Source organism: Nyctereutes procyonoides, unplaced genomic scaffold (genome assembly GCF_905146905.1).
Source record: "Nyctereutes procyonoides isolate TBG_1078 unplaced genomic scaffold, NYPRO_anot_genome, whole genome shotgun sequence".
In the NCBI taxonomy this organism is placed as follows: domain Eukaryota; kingdom Metazoa; phylum Chordata; class Mammalia; order Carnivora; family Canidae; genus Nyctereutes; species Nyctereutes procyonoides.
Genome location: NW_026575120.1, coordinates 2,686,134 through 2,706,143, shown reverse-complemented (window position 1 = coordinate 2,706,143; position 20,010 = coordinate 2,686,134). Strand labels below are relative to the sequence as shown.

Genomic DNA, 20,010 nt, shown 5'->3' with positions numbered 1-20,010 from the left:
TTTCCAGGGTCTGCACTCTCCTTCATGGAAAACAATGTTTAAGAGATAACACTCTTAAAAAAAGATTTTATTTATTTACTTATGAGAGACATAGAGAGGCAGAGACATAAGCAGAGGGAGCAACAGGCTCCCTGCAAGGAGCCTGATGTGGGTCTTGATCCCAGGATCCCAGGATCATGCCCTGAGACGAAGGCAGACACCCAACCACTGAGCCACCCATGCATCCTGATAATGCTCTTCTTTAAGTTCATAACTTAAGGCTGACTGGGCAAGTCTTCCTCTCAGCTCTTATTCTTCTGTAATATCTTGACTATTATTATTCCTTTACTTTCCATGTATATTTTAGGGTCTACTTTTATACTTTCTATTCAATTTCTTTTCTTTCTTTCTAGTTGAGGGGGGGTCAGCAAACTAGGGCCATATTGGCCTGAAACTTATTTCTATATGGCCAGAGACTAGGTGGTTTTTACATTTTATTTGTTTATTTATTGGTTTTTACATTCTTAAATAGTTATCTGACAGACACCAGGTGTGGTCCACAAACCCTAAACTCTAATAGCTGGCCCTTTACAGAAGAAGTTCCCCAAATCCTATTCTAGAAGATTTACTCAATCTACTTTCAATTAATTAATTCATTATTCAAATTTGTGTTTTCAGATATTTACTTCATATGTATTGTTCATTCTTTCAAAAAAGTTTTGCCTAATATCTATTCTTGTTCTTTTAACATGTTTTCTTGTTCATAGACATACTGTTAGTCTTTTCCTAATAATTTTGTAGGATATTTCATTAGATTAGTTTTATATTCTTGGTCTATCTTTCTAATATGTCTGCTCCCAATGGATATCTGTGGATTAATATGCTCTTTTCCCCCTTTTAAATAGTTAGGCTCCTTAAATATCTTATCATTTTGACCTCCAGGCCCAATGATGAAGAAACCTAAGCATTAGAAAGCCAGTCACCAGATCCTCAGTCTATAAAACAGATCTACATATTAGGATTTTACTCTTCACTTCCCAAAGAGAAGGCACTCCTTAGATTATGATTTGTCAGCCCTGGGAATTTGGAAAAGAAAATACTACAGATCAGTTAGGAAGCACTTATTTTTCTGAGATCTTCATTTACAGGTGTATTTCTCAAGGTAATATGTGGATAAGCAAAGAGGAACTCCAAGAAATATGTCCTTTACTACTTCTACCACAGCCTAATGAGGTTATCTACTGCCCAGATCAGAGTCATCACTTTATCCAATTATCTCAATCCCCACCCCTTGACCTAAGGGTTTCCCACAATTTTCTTGGTACTTTTTTTTTTTTGTCTTCAACTGCTCTTGGAATCATCTTGGACGAGGGAGCCAGTAACAGCTGCTAAAAGAAATTATACATAAAAAGTTTATATTTAGTATCAAAAATATACACAAGCCAATTGATATGCTTGTTTAAATCACTGATGGAGTCATATCCTGACAAAGTTTAGGCTGTAATTTTCCAAATAAACTTTGCCTAATTGGCTGTAAGAATGAAGTAGGCAAGTTCAATACTTCCTCCAAATTATTTATGGTTACATAATGCATACACAATAAGGGCCCCATTTGATTTATAGCAATATTTGATTGAATTTACAGAGTAAAAGGAACCCTAAGAAAAGAAATTGAACAGCTAGCCAGAGAAGTTGTGTTCCTGATAGAGAACAGAATTGAAACAAATAGCTAGCTGGAAGCTAGTTGGAACATCAATACCTGACAGAAAATCTGGCAAGACAAAATAGATTCCTTTAGCTAAATATAATCTATACATAACCTAGAGGCTCTACATTGGGAATAGTTACCCTATTCCTGAGAACTAGTCCTCTATGTAATTTTATAAAGTCCCAAGTGATTGCTCCAAGTAGAATGTTCTATGAATATATTTAAATCTTGTTTGTCTGCATCTTGCTATTCAGGAAATCCATGCATTTATGCCTGTGTTGAAAATGTGGCCATCATAGCTAATGAAACTGTAAGTGGATAAAAAAAGAAAGTGATTTGTTAAATGCTTCAGAGCAGTTGCATCAAAGTCAATGTACACAAGTTGACAAGTCAAAAGTCTGATCAAAACTCACTTTTCTTGAGATGCTGGCAAAAAAGGAACTACTTGTTATTTTAGTGGTGCCATAAAAGTAAATAGCCAAAATTACTGAGATTGAAATGGACATTTAGTAAGTATAGAATCTCTATTTTTTAAAAGATTCTATTTATTTATTCATGGAAGAAACACAGAGAGAGGCAGAGACACAGACAGAGGGAGAAGCAGGCTCCCTGTGGGGAGGCTGAGGTAGGTAGGATTTGATCCCTGACCTGGGATCACATGGTGAACTGAAGGCAGACACTCAACTGCTGAGCCACCCAGATGTCCCAATACTCAATTTATTTTTTAAATATTGAGGAATAAGAGTCTACTGCTGAGGAATAAGACTCTACTGCTTTCATAGTTTAGGGACATTCTTACAATTTGAAATAATTATGATAAATAATAATCATTACCATACAAATGTAAAGTCACTTAGGCAGACATTCTTTAAAACCATTGTCTCTATGGACAGTTTTTGAGCAATCACATGTATTAGCCATTCTGCAAATCACCCATCTCCAGAAAGCAAAATGGGTACACCTGGTCACCCATGTATATGTACACCAGTCACCAGTCCATTTGTATATTACGTTATATCCTAGCCACAAACTCTAGTTACAGTTCATCTGTATACTGTAGTACCTTTAGTTGAAAAGAAGTATCTAATATGTTTTGCCTTCACTTAAAGTTTGGGATAGTTGTAGCATTTAAGTAAATATATACAACTGGTGAACTCTTACTCTGGGGGATGGGAGGGTAATTTCCACATCTATTTAATTAAAGGCATTCATTGCCCTTTGCAATTAGTCAGTTGCCCTTTGCCTTCATTAATGGGTCTTCTGATGTTCAATAGTTAATTTAAAATTCATCCAAATTTCTTTTTTGACCTTGAGAAATGCAGTATTTAAACCAAGAAGTCAAAACATTTTTATATAGGTTTGGAAAGGAGAGGAATTGGGAAGAAAATCAGTAAAGAAAATGTTTCATTGTTAACAAATGTTTTCTTCCCTGGGAAAAAATTCCAACACTTTCCATGGATATCACAGTCTTATGTCCAAGATGAACTAAAACAAAAACCTCTCCATCTAATAAATCTGCTCAAGAATAAATATATGTATATTTCCCACCACCATCACCACCAAAAAAAAAAATTATTTTAAGATATATGGGAGGCAGCTTAGCCTCAGATTTCAGAGCGTGAGCATTGGTACTGGATTTCATGGATTAAAATCCTTATATTGCTCATTAGCTCTGTGACTCTGGCCAATTTTCATAACTTCTCTGTGGCTAAATGTATGATGTATGAGAATTCTAATAAAAACTACTTGATATGTTTGTTTATAGAAATTAAACGTAATCTTAACGTTTAAAACTAAAAAAAAGGGATCCCTGGGTGGCGCAGTGGTTTAGCGCCTGCCTTTGGCCCAGGGCACGATCCTGGAGACCCGGGATCGAATCCCACGTCGGGCTCTCGGTGCATGGAGCCTGCTTCTCCCTCTGCCTATATCTCTGCCTCTCTCTCTCTCTGTGTGTGTGACTATCATAAATAAATAAAAATTAAAAACAAAAAAATTAAAAAAAAACTAAAAAAAAATATTTTACATGCAAGGCAAATCCTTAATTATTTCATTGTTAAATTCAAACAAAATGCTATCACCATTAATTCATAATTGCTGTAGGCACATGAAAGAATTGGAAGGAGGCATACAGTGGTGATGGTGCTGAATACCTTCATATTTTATTCTAGATACTCTTTGAGACATCATCACTCTTTGAGGGCTGCCCATGATCTAGAAACACAGCCAAAGATAACTTGCTCCCTTGAACTTCCTTTGCAGGTTGGGCACAGCCTCATGACCCAACATCATCAAATAGATTTTCAACCAAGAGCTAATGATATCCAAGAAAGAGGTTTGTAGTGCATCTTCACTGGCCACTACAGTCATCAGATAGGAGTGGCAATGGTGCTATTGTTGTGTCTGATTCACTGCCCATACAGTCAACCTAGCAAGCCGGCCATTCAGAATTCAGCAGTATCCCCAGGATGGGTGATTCCAGGCATTTTTTCTGTTTGCAGATACTCTAAGGCTGCCTCCTTAACCCTCTAGAGGTTCTATAAGCTGCCCAATATCCTTTTAATATCCTTCTTTTCTGCTTAAAAAAATCAGTATCAATTTATGTTTAGGTATAATTAAGATCTGTGATTAATAGAATTTGAGCATTATTGAAGCCCTCTTCATAATAGTGTATGATAATATATTAACACTGTTTTTTATTTTTATTTTTTTTTAATTTTTATTTATTTATGATAGTCACACAGAATGAGAGAGAGAGGCAGAGACACAGGCAGAGGGAGAAGCAGGCTCCATGCAGGGAGTCTGACGTGGGATTCGATCCTGGGTCTCCAGGATCGCGCCCTGGGCCAAAGGCAGGCCCTAAACTGCTGCGCCACCCAGGGATCCCAACACTGTGTTTTTTTAAAAAAAGTATTTCTTAAGCAGGAAAAAAGTCAACCACAAGTCCTATTTTTTAATGACGTTGTTGTTATTTTAGTGTTGAGTTGTGTAAGTTCTTTATATATTTTGGATATCAACTCCTTATTAGATATATTGCTTGCAAATAGGATTGTTTACTTAATATCTCTTTATGCTACTTTGTTATTTGCATATAGAAATGCAATAGATTTCTATAGGTTAATTATGTACCCTACAACTTTATTGAACTCATTTATTATTTCTCATAGTGTTTTGGTGGAGTGTAGGGTTTTCTATATGTAAATTATCATATCATCAATAAATAGTAACAGTTATACTTTTTCCTTACCAATTTGGATGCCTTTATTTTTTATTCTTCATTTTTTTTATCTGATTGCTGTAGCTGAGACTTCCAGTAATATGTTGAATAAAAGTGGCAAGAATGGACATCCTTGTCTTGCTCCTAATTTAGAAAAAGGCTGTTTTTCACCATTATCTAGATGTTTGCTGTGGGTTTTTCATATATGGCTTCTATTATGTTGAAGTATGTTCCCTCTAAACACACTTTATTGAAAGTTTTTATCATGAATGGCTGTTGAATTTTGTCAAATACTTTTTTCTGAATCTATCAATTTTATCATGTGGTTCTTAGTGTTCATTTTGTTACTGTGCTGTACTACATTGATTGATTTGTAGATACTGAGCCATTCTGGTACCTCTGGAGTAAGCCTCACTTGATTGGGGTGGATTATTCTTTTAATATATTTTTAAATTTGGTTTGCAATACTGTATTTATAATTTTTACAGCTATGTTCACCAGGGATATTGGCCTATAGTTGTCCCTATTTTGTGGTGTCTTTTTGGTTTTGGTATCAGGGTAACGCTGGTCTCAAAGAATAAAATTAAGTTTTCTTCTAGTTTTTGGAATGGTTTGAGAAGAATAAGTATAAGCTTTTCTTACATGTTTAGTAGAATTCATCCATGAAGCCAGCTGGGTCTGTTTGCTTAGGAATTTTTTATTATTCATTCAATTTCGTTACTAGTAATTGGTCTGTTCAGATTTCCTATTTCTTTCTGACTCAGTTTTGGATCATTGTCTGTTTCTAGGAATTTATTATTTTTTCTAGATTTTCCAATATACTGGCATAAAATTTTTCATAGTAGTCTCTCATAATCCTTTGTGTTTCTGGGATTTGCTTGTGATTTCTCCTTTCTCTTTTCATCACAATAAATCTGGCTAAAGTTTTATCAATTTTGTTTATTTTTTTTAAAAAACAGCTCTATGTTTTATTGATCTTTTCTACTGTAGTTTTCATCTTTATTTCATTTATTCATGTCCTGATCTTTATTATATCCTTCCTTCTATTAATTTTGGGATTGGTTTGTTCTTATTTTTCTAGTTTCTTTAGGTGTATGTTAAATTGTTTATTCAACATTTTTCTTGGAGTAGGCCTGTTATCAGTATAAACTTCCCCCCTTAGAACTGCTTTTACTGCATATCAAAGATTTTGAACTGTTGCATTTCCATTTTCATTTGTCTCCAGGCGTTTTTTTTTATTTCCTCTTTGGTTTCTTTATGGCCCATTTATTGTTTAATAGTATATTGGTTAGCCTCCACATGTTTGTGTTTTTTCCAGTTTTCTACTGGTAACTAATATCTAATTTCATACCATTTTGGTTAGAAAATATACGTGATATCATTTCAATCTTCTTAATTTTACTGACACTTTTTGTGGGCTAACATGTGCTCTGTCCTGGAAATGTTTCATATACACTTGAAAATAATGTGTACTCTGCTGTTTTCTAATGGAATGTTCTGTGTATATCTATTAAATCCATCTGCTCTAATTGCGTCATTCAAAGCCTCCTGTTTCCTCATTGATTTCTGTCTGGATGATTTATTCATTGATGTAATTAGGGTGCTAAGGTCCCTTATTATTATTGTATTACTGTCAATTTCTCTCTTTATGTCTGCTACTATTTGCTGGATGTATTTAGGTGCTTCTAGGTTGGGCGCATAGATACTTATTATTATTATTGATCATTGTTGGGATTGATCCCTTTATCTTTTATCATTATGTAATATCATTTTTTCTCTCTTGTTACAGTCTGTTTTAAAGTCTAATACATTATACATAGTATGCATTTTATATATATATATATTATATTTTTATATTTTGCCTGATGTAAGTATTGCTACTCTAAGTGTCCCAAGTGTTTTTTAGCTTCAATAAGCATGGAGTATCTTCTTCCACCCTTCATTTTAGTCTCTATGTGTCTTTAGGTCTAAAGTGAGTCTCTTGTAGGCAGCATAGAGTTAGGTCTTGGTTGCGATTGCACTTTATGGCTTTTGGTGGAAGCATTTAGTTCATTTATATTTGAAGTAATTATTGATAGATATGTACTTATTGCCATTTTGCTAATCATTTTCTAGATTTTTCGTAGTTCTTTTCTGGACTTTTTGTAGAAATACTTCTTTTAGCATTATTCTTTTTATTTGTAACAAGGGATCATAAATATGTTTTCATTTCAATTAAAAAGTCTAACTAATTTTACTGCATGGTGCTAGATACATATTTATTTGGCCAAGACTATATAATGTATTGTGCAAAAAACTGTCTCTAATATTTCAATATTGGAAATAATAGCATAATGAGTACTCTTCTATGTATACTTTTTTCACATTTCACCTAGTATTTTCTTCAAATATTAGAACAGGAAAAACACTGAGTGGGTCCCTCTGTGAAATAGGAAAAGAATTCAAAGGCGAATATAGTATGTATATTTCACCTTCTATCTTTAGAATAGCACCATACAATAGAATTTTCTGCCATAATGAAAATATTCCATATCTATGCTATACAATATAGTAGCCACTAACCACGCATGGTTATTGATCACTTGAAATGTTGCTAGTATGACTGAGGAAAGGACTTTTAATTTTAATTATTTTAAATTATTTTAAATTTAAATACCCATATTTATACCATGTTGAACAATGCAGCTCTACATCTTTTATGACTTTTTTTCTTAATCATTATCTTACATGAATATTATAAGCCTACCTCTGTTTTTGTATGTTCTTGCATGGCACCCTTTACCACTTCCTTTACTGGCAATGATTTTTTTTTGATATTTTATATCATATACACTTGATTTCCTGCAGAAAGTTGGATATAACTTCTCCCAGATAAGAAAAATAAAAATAACTAAATAAGTGATATAATTACTCTTATGTTTTCATAGGTAATCATTAGCCTAATTCCTGGAGTCTGTTAATCTCAAGAGTATCAAAAATGACAGAGAATCTTTGTGTCAAACCTACTTTAAACAAAGCATGTGGCATATTTTTATTTCTTCTTTTTGCTGCTTCTTAGTTACCAACTCTCCAGTCTTTGAGTATTTCAATTAAGAAATATTTTACCACATTTAAACTTTCATCCTAGAAAACTTTTTAATATTTAGTGTTAGCTTTATAATGAAGTGTATAATAGTCATTTTATTTGTGTCTTTAATCTCCATTAATGTCATATCTTCCTCATTTGTGTGCTTTTATTTATTTTTAATGTTTGTTCTTCTAACAGATGAAGTACTAACATACATATAAATTAATTGAGTTATATAATGTTTTCCCATCAAAACTTCTTATGCCTCGTTCCACTGTTTTCTGGATTTTAAGGTTGCATTCTTCAACTATGATACTAACTGCTTTGGGAGACTTTTGAAACTTTTTTTTTTCCTAAATGGATGATGTTGTGGGCTGAATTGTTTCCTCTAAATTTTATGTATTGAAACTCGAATGCTCATGTGACTATATTTGAAGATAAGGCCTTTATGGAGGTAAGTTAGGTAAGTTAAATGAGGACATAGGGTGGGGCCCTAATCCAGTAGGACAGGTGTCTTCTGAAAACAAGAAGATAGTTCAGAGATTCTCTCTCCATGCACAGAGAAAACTGAGGCCATGTAAGGATTCAGCAAGAAGGCAGCCCTGTGGGCACCTGTGTGGCTCAGTAGGCTAGGCAACCAACTCTTGTTTCTGGTTGGGGTAGTGATTTTGAGGTTGTGGAGCTTCAGTGAGACTTCAAGCTTGGTGTGGAGTCTGCTTCAGATTCTTTCTCTCTCCACCTCTACCCCTCCCCACTCTCTATCTCTCAAATAAATAAAGTCTTAAAAAAAAAAGGCAGCAGCTGTGTGCAAGCCAGGAGGAGGTATCTCCCCAGAAAACAACACTGCCTGTCCCAGCAAACTAATACAGATGTTCTTGAGATTTCCCTCTAGTTTGTTTTGAACTAAATTTAGGAACATCTATTATGCATATGAACACTCTACATTCTCTGTCATCTCATTAGTTTAATTTATGTTTCTTCATCTGCATTTAAGAAACATTATTGAAGTTGTTATCTGCCTTACATTTGATTTTTCTTCTGAAGCATTTCCATTTCTTACTGCCAGTATGAATTTGCCTTTAAATATGGTATTTTTATTTATTTGAAATCCTTACTTTACTTCATTTACCTTCTTTTTCATGCTGTTCTGTTACCTACACTTCCATTTTTTTTCACTTTTTATCTGTTTGTTCTCTCTGTGTGACCTGCTGCTCCTTTTCTAAAGAGACCATATCTCTATTTATTCTGTAGATTATTCTAAACATCTCCCTGGAATTTGTAAATAGATCCTCTAATAAATCATTTTGCAGAGTTTTGCTTTTCCAGATTCCCAGGAGACATTTTTGTTTCTTCCTCATTCTACAATGATTTTAATAGCCTACATTTAGTTTCTATTCTTACCTATCCTTGAGCCAAGGAAATCTATACAGACATGGGATTGTTTCATTTACCTTCATTCTCTGTTCCTGACCTCTATCCTCTACAGTTGTAGGGCTGTTGATGTTAATGTCTTCATGTCAAATTTCTTGTTTCTAATAAGATTTTTCCTGGTTAATCTGCCTCTTTCCTCCACTGCCCAGTCCTCTGGTACCTAAACTGACATGGTGCAGGAAAAAGTAAGTTTCTCCATTTGTCCTTCTCCTGAGTGTGAAGTTACCAGAAAGTTCTCTACCAGCAATCCACTCCTACTTTATTTTCAATAGTTTGCTGGGATTTTTGCATTTCTCTTAAAATAAAGGAAACTAACAAGCAGAGAGACGAGGGACAGCAGAGTAATAGCTACCTGCCTCATTGGATATCATTTTTAAGATTATAGGGAAATATTTATCTTTCTACATATAATAAATTTCAAATTTCTGAATTAGAGAAGAAATATTTGGAGGTATTGACAAAGATTTTCTCCTTGACCAAACTCTGGTGAGGCTTCTCTCTCTGAACTCTTTTCTTGAGTAGGACCTAATTTGGGGCTTTCCTGTTTATTTCTGCATTGTCTAATTTTAGAGGAAATCCTACTACATCAGCTTAGCCAGATTTCCCACCCTCAATATCTAAGCATGCTCAATATCTGATCAGGTTCCTCATTCTCCATGATCCCCTATGTGATATTTGATCACACTGGCTTGCACACAGCAAAATTCTGTTAGGTCAGTTTAGCCAGAAAATACCCCCTTACCCCTGGTGTTTCCTTTTGGTAATTTACATCCACTGACGACACACACACACCCTGCTCCTTGGCTATAAATTTCCATTCTTCCTTGTTTTTGCAGTTGAGCCCACTCTTCCTATTGTTAAACCATGCAGTAGCCCCATCTATTGCAAGAGTCCTTCTAAATAAAACTACCCCACCTTTCTTTAAAAAGTTTCATGAATAATTATTTTCTTTCATGACATGGAGCCTCTTCTTACTTTTCAAGTAGTCTATTTCATGAAGCAAAGATGCAATGTGTCATATGGTTAGGCTGAATAAAATACAAGTGTATGTTTGCATGCGTCAATTGCATCAATCAATTGCTAATATAAAGCTTTGCATCAGACCCTTGTTAGATATGGCAAGACAGATTTTATTCAAACTGTTGAAGTAGAGGAAAGAGACTTTAGTTCAGTTGAATTCAACTGAGAACTGAGTTCAACTCTTAATACAGCAAAGACAGTAGGGATTTATAGCCTACAAGCAGAATGGAGAGGTCAGTGAATGAAAAAAATGCTAAGAGATATCAACCTTGAATGGTTTAACAGATTTCCTACTAAAGGCAGATAAATGACCTAGATATCAAGGATAGGGGGATAAGGATTATGCTCACATATCGTGGATCAGAGGATACTCAGTAAAACTGGGTTCAGCAAGCTATGGGCACAGAACATGAAGGTGAAGTCCTAGTCATAAAAATGGGAACTGACATTCTCGTCTTGCTTCTAATTATAGAGGAGAAACTTTTAGTGTTTCACCATTATGATATTAGCTATAGTTTTGTCATTTTGGACTTTATCACTTTGAGTCATGTGACTTCTAAACCCATTTGTTTTGAGTTTTTATTATGAATGGATGCTGAATTTTGTCAAATACCTTTTCTGGATCTATTGAGATGATCATGCAATTTTCTTACCTCATTTTATAATTGTAGTTTCTGCATTGATTGATTTGCATATATTGGACCTTCTCTGCATCCCTAGAACAAATCTCACTTGATTGTGATGAATGATTTTTTAATGTATTTTTTAGTTTGGCTTTCCAATATTTTTTTGAGGATTTTTGTGTGTATATTCATCAGGGATATTGGCCTATAGTTTTCTCTTTTTGTAGTGGTTTCATCTGGTTTTGATGTTAAGGTAATGCTGGCCTCAAAAGATGAAAGTTCTCCTTCTTATTCTAGTTTTTGGAATATTTTGAGAAGAATAAATATTAACTCTTCTGAATGTTTGGTAGAATTCACCTGTGAAGCCATCTCAATCTGTACTTTTGTACTTTCTGGGAGTTTTTTGATTACCAATTCAATTTCATTTTAGTTATTAGTCTGTTCAGATTTTCTATTTCTTCCTAATTCAGTTTTGGAAAATTGTATGTTTTAGGAATTCATCTATTTCTTCTAGATTGTCCAATTTGTTGGCATATACTTTTTTGTAGTAGTCTCATAATCCTTTGTATTTCTTTGGTATTAGCTGTAACTTCTGCTTTTTCAGTTTCTATTTTATTTATTTCAGTCCTTTTTATTGTCATGAGTCTGGCTAAAGGTTTATCAATTTTCTTTATTTTTTCAAGGAATCAGCTCTAGGTTTTACTGATTTTTCTCTATTGCATTATTCTCGATTACATTTATTTTTGCTCTGATCTTTGTTATTTCCTTTTTTTTATACTAACTTGGGGCTTTGAACTTTACATACGTTTAGATTGTTTATTTGAGATTTTTCTTTTCTCTTGAGGCAGACCTGCATTTCTATAAACTTCCCTTTTAGAACAGCTTTTATTGCATACCACAGATTATTTTTGGGTTTTTTTTAAGTTTATATTTAAATTCTAATTAGTTACAATAGGTCAAAGATGCTCATCCTCAGACACATCCAAGGCTATGTATAGCCTGATTTGGAGGATTTCAAGTCTTAAATCCATATGACCCAGCTCCCCACTCACTGATATTAAACACATGGAACTTGGCGTTCTCAACATCAAAAAGGAGCCCACCTAGCTCCTATGCTCAGACAGACCTATGCTCCAGCTGGCTATTTCAGAAAGTTTGAGCCCAAGCTATACTCCCTCAATTCCAACAGTGATGATGTGGACTTTCTGACAGAGAAGGAGAGCTTGTCCAAATATCAGCTGGGTATGCTGCACTTCAGCATTCTGTATGACCAGATGCACAACCACCTGACAGTGAGGGTGATTTAGGCCAAGGACCTGCCACCCCCACCTCCCATGATGACTCATGCCAGGATAAGGCCCACCCAAACCCTTATATTAAGATCTGTCTCCTAACAGACCAAAAGAACTTTAAACAGAGGTGGGTCAAATGCAAGACCCAGAAACTCTTGTTTGAGGAGTGTTACACCTTAGGGACTCCCTTCCCAGAAGTGCAGAGGAGGATCCTGCTGCTAACCGTGGTAGATTTTGAGAAGTTCTCCTGCCACTGTGTCATTGGAAAGGTTTCCCTACCTTTGTCAGAAGCTGACCTGGTGAAGGATGGGCACTGGTGGAAGGTGCTAATTACCAGTTCTCAGAATGAAGTAGAGCTGGGGGAGCTGCTTCTGTCTCTGAACTATCTCCCAAGTGCAGGGATATGGAATGTTGATGTCATTTGAGCCAAGCAACTTCTTCAGACAGATGTGAGCCAAGGTTCAGCCTCCTTTGTGGAAATCCAATGATATATGGACTCAGGCTTGTGAAAACAAAGAAGACTTCCTTCTAAAGAGGCATAACTGATCCTGTTTACAGTAAATCCTTCAGCATCAAAGTTCCCCAAGAAGAACTTGAAAATGCCAACTTAGTGTTTACAGGATAGAACAACTCTGTGACCAGCCTGTGAACAGACCTGGAAACTGATATTGCTGTGGCATAAAGAAACAAGACAGTAGCTATGAAAGTAAAACATTTGAAAAAATAATAAATTTCAGTTAGTTAATATACAGTGAAATATTAGTTTTAGGTGTACAACATAGTGACTCAGCACTTCCATACAACACCTGGTACTCATCCCAAGTGCCCTCTTTAATCCCCATCATGTATTTAACCCATTCCCCCACCCCCCTCCTCCAGTAACCATTATTTTGTTCTGTATAGTTAAAAGTCTGTTTCTTGGTTTGCCTCTCTCTTCCCCCACCTTTTCTTGTTTGTTTTGTTTCTTAAATTCTACATATGAGTTCAATCATATGGTACTTGTCTTTCTCCAACTGACTTATTTTGCTTAGCATTATACTCTCTAGCTCCATCCATGTCTTGCAAATGGCTAGATTTCATTTTTTATAGCTAATATTCCATTCTACATATATATAATCTTCTTTAACCATTCATCAGTCAATGGAAACTTGGGGTGTTTCCATAATTTGGCTATTGTAGAGAATGTTGCTATAAACATCATGGTGCATGTATCCTGTTGAAGTAGCATTTTTGTATTCTTTGGGTAAATACCTAATAATGCAATTGCTGGATCCTAGGGTAGTTCTGGTACTAACTTTCTGAGGAAACTCCATATTGTTTTCTACAGTGGCTGCCCCAGTTTACATCCCCACTAACAGTGAAAGAGGGTTCCCCTTTCTCCACATCCTCATCAACTCCTCTTGTTTCTTGTGCTTATGACTTTAGCCATTCTGACAGGTGTGAAGTGATATCTCATTGCTGTTTTGATTTGCATTTCCCTAATAATCAGTGATGATGAGCGTCTTTTCATGTGTCTGTTGGTCAACTGTATGTCTTCTTTGGAAAAATGTCTATTCATGTTCTTCATTGACTGATTGCTTAGTAGAATATTGTTTAACTTCCACATTTTTTTCAATCTTTTTTTTTTGTAATTGACTTCTAGTTTCATAGCATTGTGGTTGGAAAAGACGCTTGATATTATTTCCATCTTCTTAAATTTATGGAGATTTGTTTTGTAGCCTAATATGTGGCTTAACCCAGAAAATGTTTTATGTGCACTTGAAGAGAATATGTATGCTGCTGTTTTGGGATGAAATATTGTTTATATCTGTTAAACTCATCCAGTTCAATATGTCATTCGGAGCTGCTGTTTCCTTATTAATTTTCTGTCTGGAAAATCTATCCGTTAATGAAAGTGGGATGGTAAAGTCCCCTACTGTTATTATGTTATTGTCAATTTCTCCCTTTATGTCTCTTAATGTTTGCTTTATATACTTAGGTGCTCCAGGTTTGGGTGCATAGATACTGAAAATCGTATATCCTTTTTTTTTAATTGATCCCTTCACCATTGTATGTGTAGTACTCCTATTTTCTCTTGCCACAGTCTTTGTTTTAAAGTCTCTTCTGTCTGATAAAAGCACTGCTACTCCACCTTTTTTTCTCTTTTATTTGTATGGAATATGTTTTTTCTTCTCTTCACTTTCAGTCTCTATGTGTCTTTAGATCAAAGTGAGTATCTTGCAGGCAGTATATAGCTAGATTTTGTTTTCTTTTATCCATTCAGTCACCTTACATCTTTTGATTGGAGTATTTAGTCCACTTATATATAAATTAATCATGGATAAGTATGTACTTATTGCCATTTTGTTAATTGTTTTCTGGATATTTTTGTAGTTCTTCTATGTTCTATTTTCTCTTGCTCTCTTTCCTTATGATTTGATGACTTGCTTTAGTGTTATCCTTGGATTTCTTTCTCTTTAGTTTGTGTGAATCCATTATAGACTTTAGTTTGTGGTTACTATGAGGTACATATATAACATCCTATGTATATAACAATATATATTAAGTTGATGGTTATTTAAATTTTGCATTTTTAATTTTATGTATCCCTTTACTAATTTTTGTTGATGTAACTTATTTTACTACATTATATCTTTTAACCTTCATATCGGCTTTATGAGTGATTGCTCTGCTATCTTTACTGTATGTTTTCTTTTACCAGTGAAGTTTCTTCTTTTCATAATCTTCTTACTGTTTGTTATGGCCACTAGTTTTCATTTAGGGATGCTGCTTTAACATTTCTTGTAAGGCTAGTTTAGTGGTGATGAATTTAACTTTTGTTTGGGAAACTCTTTATCCTTCAATTCTGAGCCTTTCTGGGTACAGTATTCTTGGCTGCAAGTTTCTTTTTTCTTTCAGCACTTTGTTTAAAGAACCTGCCTCACAGTTGTCTTTTTGTTCATTCCCAACATAACCTACTATGTATTGTAATGATTCTCCATGTTGGTGGACATAATTTCTTTCCATTCAAAGTTCTGTGCTCCAAGAATATAACTAATATTGGTTGGAGGTAAACAAGTCTTTCAAATTTAGTAAACTATTAATTTTTATAGGACATAATAACAGATTTCACATGAATTTTTAATTTAGTTTTATTTACTTATTCATTCATTCATTCATTCATTCATTATTATTTTACTTTTAGTTGCATGTGAGAAACTCAACTCAAATAGCTTCAATAATGATAGGGAATTTATTAGTACATGTAACTCCAGATGTAGTTCTTGCCTGAAGCATCTCTAAATCTGACTGTGACTCTTCCTAGACATGAAAATATCACTTAGCCTCACTCAGTTTCCCCATCTGTCAGACAATTTACAATGGTTAATTAAGTGAATGACGTTTGCAAACCATGAAACACAATATAAGTGATGCGTTTTATCATTACAAAATATGTATTTTTCTAAAAGTTTTGGGGGGATTTGTAACTAATTATTGATACTGCTTTCAATCATATAGTAAGTAATGGAACAAGAATTTGAACTCATGTTAACCTAAATAATCATGCTGTATCCTCTATATTGCTTATGTGAAGAGCTGAAAAAACTAGTTAATTTATCTTAACCTCAGTTTTCTCTTCATAAAATGAAGAAAATAATATCTAGCTCACAAGGTTATTTTTTTATTTTTTTAAAGATTTATTTATTTATTCATGAGAGACACACAGAGAGAGGCAGAGACAAGGGGCAGGCTCCATGTAGTGAGCTTGATGTGGGACTCAATCCTGGAACTCCGGGATCACGTGCTGAGCTGAAGGCAGATGTTCAACCACTGAGCCACACAGGTGTCCCTCACAAGGTCATTTTAAAGTTCAAATTAGCCTAAACAAAACAGCAACCAGAGGCCTGGAACATGGTGGATGCTCACCATTTATTGAATCTGAAATTCAGAACAGTAGCAGATTATATTTAACAAAGGTGACCAAACCAATATACATTCCATCGCACTGCCTCTCATTGCAATCTGACATTGGCATCATTCCACCCAGCAGTGATTTATGCTCCTTCCTTTTTGTAATTGTTTCAACTAATTCTATGCAGCAGAAGTGACTTGTGTGACTCCCGAGACTAGGTCATTAAAACCAGGCTTCTACTTGATTCATTCTTTTTCAGACCATTCTGGAGAAGGTATCCTCCTTGCTGTGAAGGCAACCAAGCAGTCCTGAAAGATGAACAGGGGCCCCCAATCCATGACTAGTGTCAATTGCCAACCATATGAGGGATCTATCTTCAAAGTGGGTATACTTCACCCTCAGTCAAACTTCAGGTTTCTGTAGTCCAAGCCAACACATGCCTGTGACTGCGTAAAAGATCCTGGTTGAGAGAGAACTTCCAGTTGAATCCTCCCTAAAGTCCTAACCAACAGAAACCATGTGAAGAAAAAATTATTCCTGTCTTAAGCCACCAAGGTGTGGGTTGACCTGTTATAATAGCAAATAGATAACAAATGCAAAAACAATTGTTTAATTTGTTGATAAACCTCTCCATGGAGGTTGAAAAGTTATACCTATCCAAATTCCAAGAGCAAATAAGCCAGTTTAAATTTCTTAAAATCCTTAGCTCTTCCTGTAGATGCCCAAATAGGCAAAGTTTTACATCTCTGAGTTACCTCTCTAAAAAGAGGGACTATCTATATATCTATCATCTATCTATCTATCTATCTATCTATCTATCTATCTATCTATCTATCATCTATCTATCATCTTTCTATCAATCATCTATCTAAATTCTTATAATGGCTATTGTATTTTTAGGGACTAGATGGCTCTGAAAAGTTTCAATAACACTGTTTCATTACGTGGGAAAGTAGAAAAAGTCCAATATTCCTGTATTAGTTTCCTATTTCTGTGTGTCCTCTAGCTATGTGCATAAGGAAAAAATTAATCAAGATAGGCTACCCCATTCAATCAAGTTACAAAAATGTAATAAAGACATTTTTAAATACTTAATAATACATGTGAAATATATAATATAATTCTTAGCTTTGAGAAAATTTCTTTGGTGTATCTCCAGTGGGAATATCTGGAAGGAATTTTCCAAATCATAGTTAGCCTATTTCAAATAACATATGGAAAAGGCAAAATAAAAATTTCTCTAACTTATGCCCAAAACATGATTTGCCAAAATATCTGCCTCAAGTGATTTCTGTAATTTAAAGCCTAAGAAATGGTAAAAAAAAAAAAATATTTTCAGAACAAGGATAATTGGCCACAAAAATGAACATAAAATAGATTTCTAAAACTTTGTAATCAATGAGGACGAACTAAAGTTTCTATAGCATATTTGAATCAATTTATGATATTGCTATGAATATGTCATTTTTTCAGAGATTCTTGAAGATCTAAATTTTGACTCTGGCTGGCCATTCCTTCCATTATGAACAAAAGTATATTCAAATTAGCCAAAATATCTTTCACATCTTAATCTCCTTAGTATTTGCCAAGCCCAAGCTTTCTGTTCAGAGTGAGACATCAAAGTGAATCAAATTTCTTTTCTTCTGAAATAAAGCTCACTTCAGTGATGTCCAGGATAGCATAAGGACCAACACAAGAAAATAATTTACCTAAGACTCTCCAATGTAAACTGGAAATGATTTTAATTTTAATTTTCTTACTTCTTTTTTTTTAAGATTTTATTTATTCATGAGAGACAGAGAGAGAGAGAGAGAGAGAGGCAGAGACACAAGCAGAGGGAGAAGCAGGCTCCATGCAGGGAGTCTCATGTGGGACTCAATCCGGAGTCTCCAGGGTCACGGCCTGGGCCTAAGGGAGGCGCTAAACCGCTGGGCCACCTGGGCATCCCAATCAAATACTTTATGCTATAAAAATCTGTTCAAATCCATTTTATGCAATGGAATGGTAAATGCATATAGGAAGGAAGAATATACATGTTTAAGATGGAATATATTCACCAATCAGATACAAACATTAGTTTATAGTTACATAATGTGAAATTGTACCTGAACTCATACATGAATTCCATATCTCCTTCTAAGGCAAAACCGAAAATAACTTATTGCATTTTCACCTGGTTATTTACCTAAATTGCATGACACAGTTACTATTTCATTCCTTCTGTGTATGAATGATAAAGGGGGAAAACTAATACTGACTTTGCAACCAGGCAGATCTGGATTCGAATCTCAGATGTGACCCTCACCGAGGTTGTGAACTTGAATAAATTGCATCATCTGAGTGTCAAGTTGTTGTGAGAAATAATATTTTCATTCTATAAATTCTTCAAATACAGAAATTTTTTCTAGAGACAAAAATATTATTGAGCCTTTCCTGGCCATGATATCAATAAAGGACTTCCCAAACTTACTAAGAACTAATCTTTATAGTTTGTTTTCAGAAATACTTGGCTGAACATGTCTGTCAGGGATGAGAAAAACCAATCCAGTATACTTTAAACTTGTAAAGGAAGAAACCAAAAAATTATGTTCTCTTAATAAGCAGATTTTTAAAGTCTTTTGGAAAGGATAGAACTGTAAATGAAAATATACTGATTTCTTGTTGACTTCCAAGAAAGAATGAGATAATTTGAAGTCTTTGTTCCACCTATCTCAAGAAAAACCAACTCTCATATTCTTTGATCCTAATATGACATAAATGATACTCAGTAGATTAAAACATTACTTGCCAGGAATATTTTCATTTCCATAGAACACAAATAGTAGTATTTTAAGTTCGAGTCAATATATTGGGCCATCTGGGACCTCCCAGTATACCTGAAATATCACTATAACTGGACAAAAGATCAGCTGTTGTTAGAGAAACACCAATGTTGAACTCTTGCCACACCATTTTTTCTAAAGGGTTGCATGATGTTTTGTGGCATCCTATATGGATTGAAATAGGAATTTGATTTATTTTTCTTTTTTTTCATGCAACACCTGTTGTTTCAGGATGGCTTTTTTATCCTAGTTATTTGAGTGTCCACTTGATGATATATAAAATTTCTCTATTTATGTAGAGATGCATATGCCTATTTTGAAGAGCTCTACTCTATTATACTGATCAATACGGCCAAGGTCTCATTGCTCTGAAGTCATATAGCTTTATATTATGCTTTCATATCTCTCAGGGAAGTTTCTCTGGCTTTATTCTTCTACAAGTATTATGCCTATCATACCTTTGTTCTACCATACAGCCCTTACAATCATATTGAGAGGCAGGACTTGGGGCACATGCCTTTATTAGGTCTGTGGGTGGAATGCTTTGGGTTTCACACGTTAAAGCCAGATTGGTCATTACAAATCAAAAAAAGTAGAGTTTCGGTAAGCTCCACAGGGGTCTAATCTAAGTGGCACAATGGGGAAGGCCCTGGTGGGCAGTGGTGATAACCTAGAGTAGCTTAGCCCATCTCTTGGCAGCTAGCATTACTTTTAAAAATTTTTAGGTCTTAAAAAAAATCATGTCTTTACTTTTTAATGTACATTGAATAAAATTTATCATTTTAGTACATAGTCCTAAAATTTATCATTTTAGTACATAGTCCTATGAGTTTTGACACTGAATAACAGTGTGTGACCACCACTCCCAAATATAAGACAAATCCCCTCTCAAAAAAATTCCCTCTTCACTATCTCTTTAAAGTCAATCTACCCAATTCCCAACTCTCAACCATCTCTATAGT

The 20,010-nt window shown here is 34.6% G+C and overlaps 1 pseudogene; it reads left to right on the top strand.

Annotated features, from left to right (window-relative positions):
- The window catches only part of LOC129516098 (synaptotagmin-17-like), a 31,360-nt pseudogene extending 18,377 nt beyond the window's left edge, over positions 1–12,983 (top strand).
- The last annotated feature ends 7,027 nt before the right edge of the window (positions 12,984–20,010 follow it).